Below are 14,952 nucleotides of genomic sequence, written 5' to 3'. Positions count from 1 at the left end.
TATATATAAATAGTTATTTAAATACAGAAACATAATTCAGCATCACATTGGTGTGATGACAAGTAGTAGTAAGGTGCTAGGTGGTTATATTAAAAGCACAGCTGAGTGTTTAATCAGTCACTGTGACTGGTGGTTTTTGTAAACTAGGTTCAATTTTGAACCACCCAGAATACCTCATCTGTAAATACAGTGTTCATAGCTTAATTGAAATACAGTTATTGTAAAAAGAATGTGAAGCCACTGGTTGGCTTATGCCTTCAGACCTATTGTTCTTGCCTCTTTTTTTGTAAAGGGGTTGGTTTTGTTTTTCTTTTTTTAAAATAGGGTTTACAGCTAGAATTTTGAATGCCAAAGTTCTATTTATTAAGTCAAAAAAGTTTTCAATGTTAATGGCTAGTATTTTTCCACTGGAAAATAATTTTGTTTGTTGATGTGAATTTGTATTTACAGAGTAATAAATTTTTTATGAAATGATTTATGTCTTCGAAGTGCCTAAAATTGATATTTGAATGTATTTGAAATTTCAGATTCTCCTGAATTCTCAATGACGAGAATAAGCTGACTTGATGTTTCCATAACAGCTTTCTATAAGTTCACAAGAGAATCTTTGACTAGTATGGAGACTTCTACCTTCTAAGGTTGTCTTAAAATTATTTTCAGTCATTGAAAAACTGAAATTCTCAGCTCCTTCACAGACACTGAGATTTTCTGATGACAGACCTATAAATTCAAAGTCCTGCCTGTTTCCATTTCAGGTAATAGTTCTGTGGGCCCGCTTTGAATTTATAAAATCCCTATTTAAATCAGGAGTCTTCTTTCTCCTTTTCTAACAGACAATATCTGGTCTCGGTTTCCCACATATTGTTAAAGGTTGCTGTGCAGGGGCCTTGAACATCTCAGCTTTGATGGTTTGCCAGTTTAGGCCCAGAGATGCCCTGTGAATGACAACCGGATCCTTTTCTAACACACTGGTCTATATCTTCACTTAATAATTAGATTTGCAGTATCTGGTTCTAGTCCAGCTAACTTGGCATTGCTTTGTCGGAGTTGTTAACAAGACATTTAATTCAGTTATCAGAAAAGCGATCAATTAGGAAATCCTATGTTACAGACTATTTGAAAATGTCTTAGAACTAAGGGTAGCATGGATGAAATCCTAGAATTTTCTAGGGTGAACAGTGAAGACTTTTCTCCTTCAGAGTGAGAGGTATTATGATTATTCTTGATTTGATTTTAAAAAAAGTGCTACGATGGGAGAGTCAATAAACAATTTTACTAGGGTTACCTGGTGATTTTGTCAGTACTTGAGCTTCTGTTTATGCCAGTTTTCCCCAGCCAAACAGAATCATTCTATGTAGAAAAGCAGGGCAGTCAATTAAAAAGAGGTGTGAAATATGGTGTTAGTATTGGTATAAAATGGCAGGGTATGACTCCAATGAAGCAAACAGTTTATAAATGAATAGCACTCTAGCATCATCATGTTGGTTAAGAAATTCTCCTTGATTTAGAGGAATTCCAGTTTGGGGACTGAAGTTATGAAAAACATTTCTAAAATGGTTAAATGAAACTGCTATCTCTGACAAAAATTTGCTGTGATAACCGAAGGAAAAATCGTTACATTAGAGCCGACCTGTTTTGACATAATTATGGTCTCACTTCATCATTTGTATTGATTGATTCCCTTATAATATAAATTTTAAATTAAACATTCATCTACCGTGTGACCCAGCAATTCTACTCTATGTGTTTAACTTTTGAGATAAATAAAAACCTATATCCATAGAAGGATTTGTACGTGAATGCTCACGACAGCTTTATTCTTAATAACCAGAAATCAGTAAGAGTTCTTGGTCGCAAGTTGAAAGATGGTCATGGCTTACAACTTTATGTTTTCAGTGCTTTTGGGAAAATAAAGTTTAATATTTCCTCAACAAAGCAGTGGAAAGTCAAAGTTGGAAAACAGAACTCCTATTCACCAGCGACACCGTTATTTCACTTTTCTTTGGAATATTGTCCTTTGTCATGCTATCACCCATTTCCTATGTGTCTTCACAGTTCATGTTAAGTACTTGCAAAGGAGCTGTTTATCAAATTGTTTGTTGGTTGATTGGGTTCCCTCTTTCTCTACCAGACTTTGAGATATTTTTAGAAGCAGGTCCCCTATCTTATTAAACTTTTTGTTTAATGATCAACTAGCATGTATTAACCTCTATTGGCCTATAAATATTTGCCCCTACCCCCAAGAAGGAGGAGCTCTGTTTCCAAGAAGAAAATTGGGTGGGGTTTCTAATGGAAAGGTATATTTAGTGACAATAACTTATACTTGGGCAAATTCCATTTTCCTTCATTCCTTGGATCTTTTGGTAATCTCTTCCTTTGGCTTCTAACACTGTGGCCTGGACCCGGCTCCATGTTTCCGGACATAGCATTCCCATCTGACTTTTGACCAACTATGTAGGTTATTTAAGGGTAAACCTGAGGTCTGGATTAAAGGAGGAACAAAATAACTGTTTGAAAAGTGAATGCAGTTTCATCTTCCTTTACTTATGTTTGCGAATACGTACATGTATGTATATAAACTTCACTAGAAGACAGAGGCCTACTCATAGGCTTGTAGAATTCTTCCCATCCTCTTTCCCTTGCCACCGCATTAACAGGTCTCCTGAATAATGGGGTTACAATGGAAAGAACTGCAAGGCTCAGACTATTTAAAAAGGAGGTTCTAGGGAAATGTGATGACCACAGGGCAAACAAAAACAAAGACATTAAAGGAAGTTTTAGCCTCTGACACCTACAGCTACATCAAGCAAAAACAAAGCCAAACTCCTAGCCAGATAAACATAAAATCTCCTATTAAAGACCTGTTTACCTCATCTTGTTTTATCTGATACATCATGTCCAGCTTTCATCAAAATATTACAGAGCATGTTAAAAAGGCAATAACCTATGATCTTCAGAAACAAAGCAAGCATCAGAACAGGCTCAGATATGGCAGGAGTTACGGAATTGTCTGGGATTTTAAAATAACTGATTAATATGCTAAGTGTTATAATTGAAAAGTATACAACATGTAAGAACAAATAGGTAATGTAAGCAGAGAGGTGGAAATTATAAGAATAAAAAGGAAATGCTTGACATTAACACTGTGGTGGAAATGAATGCCTCTGGATACTACTGAGAAAAGACTCAGTAAGCTTAAAAATTTATCAATAAAATCTTCCCAAGATGAAAAAGAAAAGAGAAAAAAAGAATGAAAAAAACAAATACAGAGCAGAATATCCAAGAACTGTGGGACAGTTACAAAAGGTATAACATATATATAATGGGTATACACAGATACAGAAGAAAAAAAGAGAAAGAAACAGAAGAAATATTAAAAGTAACAATGGCTGAGAATTTTCCAAAATTAATGCCAACAAACCACAGATCCAGGAAGCTCAGAGAACACAATTTTTGGATAAATACCAAAAAAAAAAAAAAAAAAAAAATTTGACTTAAGCATATTCAATCTGCAAGAGATCAAAGACAGAGAAAATCATGAAGGAAATCACAGGGGAAAAAAACACCTAAAGAGGAACAAGGATAAAAATTACACTGGGGGCTTCTCTTCAGAAACCATCCAAGCAAGAAGACAATGGAGTGAAATCTTTAAAATGATAAAGAAGAAAACCCACCAGCCTATAGTGCTGTTTCCAGCAAGATCATCCTTCAAAAGTGAATGGGAGGGCAGGCCACGGTGGCTTAGTTGCAGAGGTCTCACCTGCCATGCCAGAGACCCAGGTTTGATTCCAGTGCCTGCCCATGCAAAAAAAAGTGGATGAGAGGTGGTTGCAAGGGTAGCTCAGTGGTAGAAGTCTCTCCTGTGATGTGGGAGATCCAGGTTCAATTCCTGAAACCTGCACATGCCAAAAAAAAAGGTAAAAAAAGTGAATGAGAAATACTTTCTCAACTTTTCTCAGACAAACAAAATTTGAGGGAATTTTTCACTAGTAGACCTACATTGAAAGAAATTTTTAAAGAAATTCTTCAGAGAGAAGGAAATTATTTAAGTCAGAAACATGGATCTATATGCAGGAAGAGCATTAAAGAAGAAAAAATTGAAGGTAAAATAAAATCTTATTTTTCTTATTCTTAATTGATCTAAAGGATAACAATTTCTTAGAAATAATTACAATAATGTGTTCAGTGATTATAGCTTATGGATAAGGGAAATGAATGGCAGTAATGTTATAAGGAACAGGAGGGAGGAATTGGGAATACTTGGTTAAAAGTATTCATTATATGCATTACCTGTGAAGCAGTACAGTGTTAACAGAAAGTGGACTTGGACTAGTTGTAAATGTATTTTGCAAACTCTAGGGCAACCACTAAAAATTTTTTTAAAGTATAATTGATTTGCTAAGAGAGGAGAGAAAGTGGAATTGTATAAAGTGCTCAATTAAAGCCAAAACAGGTAGAAAGAGTAGAAGACAGAAAATAACCAAAAAGAAAGGTAACAAGTAGACAACAGTTACAAATATGGTAGATAGTAATCCAAAAATATCAACAATCACTTTAAATGTGAATGATCCAAATACACTTATTAAAAGATTGTCAGGGTAGATAAAAAGGTGAGACCCAACTGTATGTTGACTAAAGAAATGCACTTAAATATGAAGACAGATGATTTTAAAATAAGGGAATGGAGATAGATATACCAGGCTAGCACTAATCAAAAGAAAGCTGGAGTAGGAGTGCACAGGTAGTACAGTGGTAGAATTCTTGCATCCCATGCAGGAGACCTGGGTTTGATTCCTGGCCCATGCATTCCAAAAGAAAAAAATTTTTTCACAAATGGTGCTACTATCATAACAGGATATTTACATGGAAAATACATGTGCCCCCAACCTCACAGCATACAGCATATGAGAGAGAGAGAAGACTGGGGTAGCTACATTCTTTTCAAATAAGCAGAATTCAAAGCAGTGATAATTATCAGGGATAAAGAAATGCATTGCATAATGATAAAAGGGTCAATTATCCAAGAAGACATAATCTTTATGCTAACAACACAATGTCAAGATACATGAGGCAAACAACTGACAGAACTGCAAGGAGAAATAGAAAAATCCACTCAAACCCCTCTATCAGTAATTGACAGATGCAATAGGTAAGAAAAAAAAATCAGTAAAGGTATAATTGAACTGCATAGCACCATCAATCAACTAGTTCTGAGTGACGGAGAATGCATCATCCAGCAAGGGCAAAATACATATTCTTCTCAGACTCCCATGGAGCATTCACCAAGATAGACCACATTCTGAGTCATAAAACACCTTAACAAATTTAAAAGAGTGGAAAACTCACAAAGTAACCTCTCAGACAGCAATCAAATTAGATGAGAAATCAATAACAAAAAGATAGCTGGAAAATAACAAACTATTTGGAGATTAACCAACACACTTCTGTATAACACATGGGGCAAAGAAGTCTGAAGAGAAAGTTTTAAATATTTTAAAACTAACAAAAAGAAAACATCAGAATTTGTGGGGTGAGGCAAAAGCAGTGCTGTGAGGGAAATTTATAGCAATGAATGTATATATTAGAAAAGAAAATCTTAAGTCAATAATCTCAGCTTCCATGTTAGGAAACTAAAAAAAAAAAAAGAAGAGCAAATTAAATCCAAAGGAAGCAGATGAAAGAAATAGCTAAAGTTTAGAGCAGAAATCAGTGAAATCAAAACCAGGAAATTAATAGAGAAAATCAACAAGCCAAAAGCTGGTTCTTTTATGAGATCAGTAAAATTGATAAATGTTTAGCCAGGCTAACTGAGAAAAAGAAAGAAAACACAAATTACGCTAATAAAAAGGAAAAAGGAGTTATCACTACTGACCCATGAATATTAAATGGATAATGAAGGAATATTATGAACAACTCTTTGCTCACAAATTCAATAACTTAGATGAAATGGTCCAGTTCCTTGACAGACACAATCTACCAAAACTCCCACATGGAGAAACAGGTAAACTGAACAGTCCCATATCTAGTAAAGAAATTGAGTCAACAATTAACAAACTTCTAAAACAGGGCACTAGGCCCAAATGGTTTCACTACTGAATTCTACCAAACATTTAAAGAAAAAATAATACCAATTATCTACCATCTCTTCCAGAAACTAGAAGGAGAGGAAATGCTTTCTAGCTTATTCTATGTGGCCAGCATTACCCTAATACCAAAACCTGAAAAAGATGATACTAATAAAGAAAACTACATGATTATGGATGCAAACATCCTCAATAAAATATTAACAAATCAGGGACTAAGCAAGTTTGAAAGTATTATATACCCCAGATGTATGTACCCTAAATGGAATCCTGATTCCATTTTGTGGAGGCAGATGTTTCTTGTAATCCTGATTCAGGAATGCATGTTGGAATCTCTTGATTATATTGTCTCTTTGGAGATGTGACACGCCCAATTGTGGGTGTTAATTTTTTACTAGATGAAGATGTGAATCCATCCATTCCAGATGGGTCTTGATTAGTTTGCTGGACTCCTTTAAAAGAGGAAGCATTTTGGAAAAACCTCAGAAATGACAGAAGCCTCAGAGCCATTAGAGAGAGCAGATGTAGATGCTTGGAGAACGGTTGCTTCAGAGAACAAAGACATTTGGAGATGATTGGTGCCCAACAGACATCACCCTGAGATGTTAAGCAGGACAGAAACTGGAGAGAGCCAAGGGAAGCCAAGAGACAAAAGCCAACCCTGGAGAAGCAAAGTGAGGAACCCCCACAGGAAAAGAGACTGAAAGCAATGGAACCCAGGAGCAAGGGACCAGCAGATGCCAGCCACGTGACGTTTGTTCCAGACCCATCAGCCTTTCTTAAGTGAAGGTAACCTCTTGTTGGTGCATTAATTTGGACACTTACACTTCCTTAAAACTGTAACTTATAACTTATTAAATTCCCTTTTTTAAAAGCCATTCCAGTTCTGGTATATCGCATTCCAGCAGCTTGCAAACTAACACAGGGACTTACGGGAAGATGGCCGACCAGGGGATGAAAGTCACCTCTGCTCCTTGGAACAATATAGGGGACGGGGAGAGAATGACTGGGACTGCAGTCGCCGGGGTGAGTGATTGGGCAGGGTCTTCAGGGGGTTTGGGGAAGGAGAGAGGCAGGGAGATGGGGCTAGGGAGAGCAGGGTGGGAAGCATTGGCAGGGACCCCCCCATTGGGGGTGGGCAGAGGCATGCAGGGGTACGGAGTGGAGGGAGCTGACCTCCCTCTGCTCCAGCCTGACTCAGTTGCTGGTTGGGGAGGCCTCCCTGCACAGATCCACAGCTGGCAGCACCTACGGGGACTCTGGAGGGAGCCCAGCTATCTGCTGAGAAAAGCCATGCCCCTGCCGGCTGAAGCAGTTGTCTGGCTGGGCGCTGCAAATAGCTGTCCCACTGAGCACAGTACTGCAAGTGGACTGTTACCCCCCCCACCCTGGGTGCTGATTAGCTCCCCTGTCCCATGCCCGGGGACCAGCTGTCCAGCTGCCAGGCCCAGAGCGGCCCACCCCCTGCGGTGCACACCATCTCAACATCTGGTCCCTGCAGGCTCAAGCCTGAGGGGAGGCGGTGCCTCGAGAGCACCACCTGTTGGAGGCATGCAGTAAGTGCAGGTAGGCAGACTTCCATTTCCCTAGGTTTTCTTCTTTTGTCTTTTTTTCCCTATAATTTTTCTCTGTATATTCATTATTGTTGGTAGTATTTTTGTTTGTATTTTATTTGATATGTTACATTTTTATTGATTTTCTATTTTTATTTTTCATTTCTTACTTTTAATTTTTTTATCCTATTTTATTTTATTGCATTGATTTGCTTTTTCTTTAATCTTTAATTTTTTCCCCTTCTGTGGCCACCAGTCCGAGTTCATCCCCAATATATCTTAAGGCATGTCCTTCTGACTTTGGGGCCTAATACTGATGAGGTATGTTTTTTTGTTGTTAGTATTTTTCTCATATTATTATTATTATGTATTTTAAAATTTTTTTGAGGGGGTGCATGGGTCAGGAATCAAGCCTGGGTCTCCCAAATTCTCCACTGAAGTACCTGTGCATCTCCCAGGTTCTGCCAAATTCTGCCACTCAAGTACCTGTGCATCCCAACCTAGCTTTTAATAAATCTTCAACAAAAATTATACCCCTATGTGAGATCCAGACCTTGATGAACCAAGTGCAAAAGGAAACCCTCAGTGCAAAATGAAGTAAATACAAAACTTTAGAAAAGTGAAGGAACCAACTTTCAAAACAAACTTATATGTTGCTTTTTGCTGATATGTATTTACATAATCAAATGCCTCAAACACAACAGAAAATCATAAAGCACTTGAAGATCCAACCAGAAATGTCCCAGCCAAACAACCAAATCAAAACTCCAGAGGAGACACAGAACATGGACCAACTACTCAAAAAATATTTATAAAGAATATCAGGAAGACACAAGAAGAGAATAAAGAACAGTTCTGAAGATTAAATAGAAAAATGGCAGATCTCATAGAAATGAAAGATACAGTAGACTAGATTAGAAATACATTATAGATACAGAGTAACAGATATGAAGAAGTATAAGAAAGAATAAGTGAGCTAAAACACAGAACAATTGAACTAGAGAGCACAAAAGAACAAATGGCAAGAAAGATGGAAAAAATGTAACGATCTTAGGGAAATAATAACCAACAAGAGGTGCCCAAATATAAGTATCATTGGTATACCAGAAGGAGAAGAGGAGTAAAGGGCTGGAAAAGTTAGCTGACGATACAGTTGGGGAAAACTTTCCAACCCTTATAAAAGACATAAATACACATGTCAAAGAGGCCCAATGAACCTCGAATAGAATAAATCCAAATAGGCCTATTCTAAGACACATACTAACAAACTGTCAAATGTTGAAGAGAAATAGAAAGTCCTGAAAGCAGAACGTGAAAAGTAATCTGCTACATACAAGGGAAAGCACCTAAGACTGACTTGAGGCTACTCAACAGGCACCATGGAAGCAAGAAGGCAGTGGTATGATATATTTAAGATCTTGAATAAGAAAGGCTTTCAGTCAAGAATTCTTTAACCAACCAAGTTATCCTTCAAAATTGAGGGAAAGACTAAAATTTTCAAAGAAAAACAAAAATTGAGAGAACTAGTCAACGAGAGACCGGCCCTATAAGAAATACTAACAGAGTCCTATCAGCTGGGGAAAGAAAAAAAAGGCAGGAAGGAGAGTTGGAAGCGAGTACAGAATTGAAGAATATGAGTAATGGTAGCTTAAAGTATAAAAAGAGAGAAAAGGAAAAGAATATATAGATCTGACAAAAACTGAAGGATAAGATGGTAGAGTCAATAACTGCTTTTGCAATAATTACTTGAATGTTAATGGACTAAACCTGCCAATTAAAGATACAGATTGGCAGAATGGATTAAAAAAACATAATCCATCTATATGCTGTTTAAAAGAGCCACATCTTAGACTCAAGAATACAATTAGATTGAAAGTGAAAGGATGGAAAAAGTTGTTCCACATAAGATGTAACCAAAAGAAAGCAGGAGTAGCTATACTAATATCAGGCAAAATACACTTTAAATGTAAGGATGTAATAAAAGACAAAGAAGGGCACTACATATTAATAAAAGGGATGATTCACCAAGAGGCAATAACAATATTAAATGCCATTGGGACTGATTGGGAACAGTCAAGGAGCTCCAAAGTACGTAAGACAAACATTGGCAAAAGTGAAGGGAGCTTTAGACATTTCAACAGTAATAGTCAAGACACCACTCTTTGTTGGTCCAGACAGAGGACCAAGAAAGAAATAGAGAATCTAAACAATGGGATAATTGAATTACACCTAATAGACATACATAAATCATTATACCCCCAAAACACCAGGATATACATTCTTCTCTAGCACACATGGAACATTCTCCAGGATAGATCATATGCTGGGACACAAATTGAATTTTTATAAATTTAATAAGATTGAAATTATCCAAAGCACTTTCTCTGATCATGGTGGAATAAAGCTGGATATTAATAATCTCCAAAGAACCAGAGCTTTCACAAATGTATGGAGATTACACAACACACTCTTACATAATCACTGAGTCAAGGAAGAAATTGCTAGAGAAATAGGTAAATAATTGGAGATAGGATAATGAGAATACAACATATCAAACTTATGGGATGTGGCAAAGACAGTGCTGAGAGGGAAATTTATTGCTCTAAATGCCTGTATTAAGAACAAGAATGAGCAAACTTGAGTATTTAACTGTTCATTCACCTGGAGAATTTAGAGAAAGAACAGCAAACTAACCCCAAAGTAAATTAAAAAAGAGCAATAATGAAGACTAAAGCAGAAATAAACCAGAGAACAATAAAAAAATAGAAAGAATCAACAAAACCGAAAGTTGGTTCTTTGAGAAAATCAATAAAATTGATGGACCTCTAGCTAGACTATCAAAGACAAAAAGAGAGAAGATGCAAATAAACAAAATCAGGAATGAGAGTGGGATTGTTCCCACAGATCATGAAGAAATTTTAAAAATCGTAAGAGAATATTATGAACAACTATATACCAACAAACTGGATAACTTAGATGAAATGGACAAATTCCTAGAAGCAAATTACCTATACTGACTTGAGAAGAAATAGAAGACCTCAACAAACCAATTACAAATAAAGAGATTCAATTAGTCATCAAAACTCTTCCCACAAAAAAAGCTCAGGACCAGATGGCTTCACAGTGAATTTTATCAAACCTTACCAAAAGAACTAACACCAATCCTGCTCAAACTCTTCCAAAAGAGTTGAGGAAAAAGAAACGCTACCGAACTCATTTATGAAGCTAACATCATCACTCTAATACCAAAATCGGTTAAAGATGCCACAAGAAAGGAAAACTATAGACTAATCTCCCTAATGAACATAGATGCAAAAATTCTTAACAAAATACTAGCAAATCGAATCCAGCCACAGATGAGAAGAATTATACATCATGATCAAGTTAGATTTATACCAGGGATGCAAGGGTGTTTCAACATAAGAAAATCAATCAATGTAATACAGCACATTAACGAATCGAATGGGAAAAATCACATGATCATATTGATTGATGATGAAAAAGCATTTGACAAAATCCAGCCTCCTTTTCTGATAAAAACACTTCAAAAGTTAGAAATTGAAGGAAACTTTCTCAATATCATAAAGGACATATATGAAAAACCCATAGCCAGCATCATACTTAATGATGAGGAACAAAAAGCATTTCCCTTAAGATTGGGAATGAGCCAAGGTTGCCATTGTCACCACTATTATTCAACATTGTATTAGAAGTCCTAGCTGGAGTGATTAGACAGGAAAAATAAATAAAAGACATCCAAATAGGAAAGGAAGAAGTAAAACTTTCATTATTTGCAGGTGACATGATCCTATACCTAGAAAACTCTAAGAAATCTATAACAAAGCTACTTCAGCTAATAAACAAATTCGGCAAAGTAGTGTTGTGCTAGTTTGAAAGGATTATTACCCTAGAAAAGCTTTGTCTTAATCCTGATCCATCTTGTGAGAGTGCCATTTCTTTTAATCTTTATTCAGTACTGTATGTTGGAAACTTGGCTGGGTGGTCTCTATGGAGTTGTCACTCACCCAGTTGTGGGTATTAACTTTTGATTAGTGGGACATGTGACTCCGTCTGTTCCAGGTCGGTCTTGATTAGTTTGCTGGAGTACTTGAGAAGAGGAAACATTGGTGAGGGCGACAAGAAACAGCAGAGCCAGGAGAACCATGAGAGCCCATGCAGCTAGAGGCCTTAGGAGATGAAGAAGGGAAACACCCCGGGGGAGCTTCATGAAACAAGAAACCTGCAGAGAAAGGTAGCAGATGTTGCCATGTTCACCATGTGCACTTCCAGTTGAGAGAGAAACCCTGAACTTCTTCAGCTTTTCTTGAATGAAGGTAACCTCTTGTTGGTGCCTTCATTTGGACATTTTATAGAATTGCTTTAATTGGGACATTTTCATTTAGAACTGTAAATTTGTAACTTATTCAATTCCCCATTTAAAAGCCTTTCTGTTTCTGGTATATTGCATTCAGGCAAATTAGAAAAGATGAGATGCAAAATTAATATACAAAAATCAGTAATGGTTCTATGTACAAGTAATGACCTATCTGAGGGGACAGTTCAGGAAAAAAATCCATTCAAAACAGTGACCAGAATAATCAGGTGTTTAGGAGTAAGCCTAACCAGGTATGTCAAGGACTTATGTACAGAAAATTACAAAAATTACTAAAAGAAATAAAAAATGAGCTAAATAGATGGAAAGACATTCCATGCTTAAGGATAGGAAGGTTGAATGTCATTAAGATGTCAATTCTGCCCAAACTGGTCTACAGATTCAATGTAATACCAATCCAAATCCCAACAACCAACTTTAAAGACTTGTAAAAGCTGGTTATCAAATTTATATGGAAGGGAAAGAGATCCCAAATAGCTAAAGATATCCTAAAAAAGAAGAGCGAAGTGGGAAGACTATCACTTCCTGACTTTAAAGCTTACTGATAAAGCCACAGTGGTCAAAACAGCATGGTACTGGCGCAAAGATAGAAATATCAACCAATAGAATAGAATTGAGAGTGCAGAGAGAGAACACCAAATTTAGACCAAATTGAAGACCTTTGATCTTCAATAAGGCCCTCAAATCAACTGAACTGGAACAAGTATTCTTTCCAATAAATGGTCCTGGGAGAACTGGATATCAATAGCCAAAAGAATGTAAGAGGACCCCTACCCTATACCCTAGACAAGAATCAAAGGTTTAAAGACCTAAATGTAAGAGCCAGTACCATAAAACTTCTAGAAGAAAATGCAGGCAAATATCTTCAAGATCTAGTAATAGGAGGTAGCTTCTTAAACTTTATACCTAAAGCACAAGCAGCAAAAGAAAAAACAGGCAAATGGGAATGCCTTAATATCAAGAACTTCTGTGCCTTGAAGGACTTTGTTAAAAAGTTGAAGAGACAGCCAACTCAATGGGAGGTATTTAGAAACCACATATCAGGTAAAGGCTTGATATCCTGTGTACATAGAGAAATTATGCAACTGAACAACGAAAGAACAAACAACCCACTTATAAAATGGGCAGATGATATTAATAGACACTTTTCTGAAGAGCAAATACAAATGTCTAAAAAGCACATGAAGAGATGCTCATTTTCATTAGCTATAAGGGAAATGTAAATTAAGACAATGAGATATCATTTCATATCTATAAGTATGACTGTTACTAGGCAAACAGACAACCACACATGTTGGAGAGGATATGGAGAAATTGGAATTACTTATTCGCTGTTGGTGGGAATGTGTAAAGGTGCAGCCACTGTGGAAGACAGTTTGGCAATTCCTCAGAAAACTAATTATTGAGTTGCCCTATGACCCAGCAATGCCAACACTCCTCATATACCCGGAAGAGCTGAGGGCAGTGACACGAACAGACATTTGCACACCAATGTTCACAGCAGCACTATTTACAATTGTCAAGAGATGTAAACAGTCCAAGTGCCCATAAACAGATGAGTGAATAAACAAAACTTAGTATATACACATGATGGAATAATATGCAGCAGTAAGTTGAAATGATGTCCCAAAACATATGACAATGTGGATAAACCTTGAAGACATACTGCTGAGTGAAATAAGTCAGTCACAAAAAGACACATAATGTATGATTTTGTTATTATGTCTCTGGTAAAGGTAATCTGAGAGGTTGCACTGTAGGATAAAGCAGATCTGGAGGTATGCAAAAGCTAGAGACAGAGGAAAGGCTACCCAAAGAAGCTTAATCTAAATGCAATGGAACAGATAGAAGTGATGGTAACTAATTAGCAGGTTTATAAGAAACATTGCCATATTAAAGGTGAATGTGATTGAAAGGGGATGTATAGTGCCATGTATTCCAATGATTAAATTTACCATTATAAATAAGTTCTCATATCAATGGTTCAATAGTGGACAAAGAGTCAATAATAGAGGGATATAGGGGGGAAACTAAAAATGCATGTTATGGCCAATTGTTAACAGGAAAACATAAATAGTACCACAGCACTACCAGAGGCAACTAACTGGTGGGGGCGAGGGACAAGTGATAAAGGGTAGTTTTGATTTGATCATTGGTAACATTATGTTTGCCAATTCTTTGTCATTATAGACAAATGACAGTTGTCTAACATTGAAAAAAAATTGAAAATCAAATATAAAATTAATTATACACTACAGCCATGATAGTTATATATTCCTGAGTTAAATAGTCCAAAAAAAAGACGTTATCTTAATCCACATTCCCATAAGTGTGAAATAATTTGTAAATAGTATCTTTGAATATGTTAAGGTGAGTCAGTGTGAGAACCCATTTGTGAATTAGTTTCTTTTTTTTTTTCGTTTTCACATGGGCAGGGACTGGGAATTGAACCCAGGTCCTCTGGCATGGCAGGCAAGCATTCTTGCCTGCTGAGCCACAGTGGCCCACCCATGAATAAGTTTCTTGAAGGTGCTACTTAGGTGTGGCCTACTGAATCAGGTGGTTCTTAATCCACATTACTGGAGGCCTTGTAAAAAAAGGAAACCTGATGCCACAGTTAGAGAAGGCCACAGCAAGAGCTGGAAGTCAGTGGAAACTGGAAGAGCAGACACAAGGAGAGAGATCACCATGTGATGGAAAGCAGAGATACAAGCCAAGAAATTCCAAGAATTGTAGCAAGCCATCACCAGAATGCTTCAGACTTTGGGGAGAAAGCATGTTTTGATGCCCTGATTTTGGACTCCTAGCCTTCCAAACCATGAGCCAAATTTTCCTGTCATTAAGCAAACCCATTTTTTTTAATTAATTTATTTTTTATTTATGACACATAATCACAAAGAAACACAAACATTCTTATCATATG

This window comes from Tamandua tetradactyla, chromosome 5 (genome assembly GCF_023851605.1).
Source record: "Tamandua tetradactyla isolate mTamTet1 chromosome 5, mTamTet1.pri, whole genome shotgun sequence".
NCBI classification, from domain to species: domain Eukaryota; kingdom Metazoa; phylum Chordata; class Mammalia; order Pilosa; family Myrmecophagidae; genus Tamandua; species Tamandua tetradactyla.
This window is presented reverse-complemented; position numbering follows the sequence as displayed.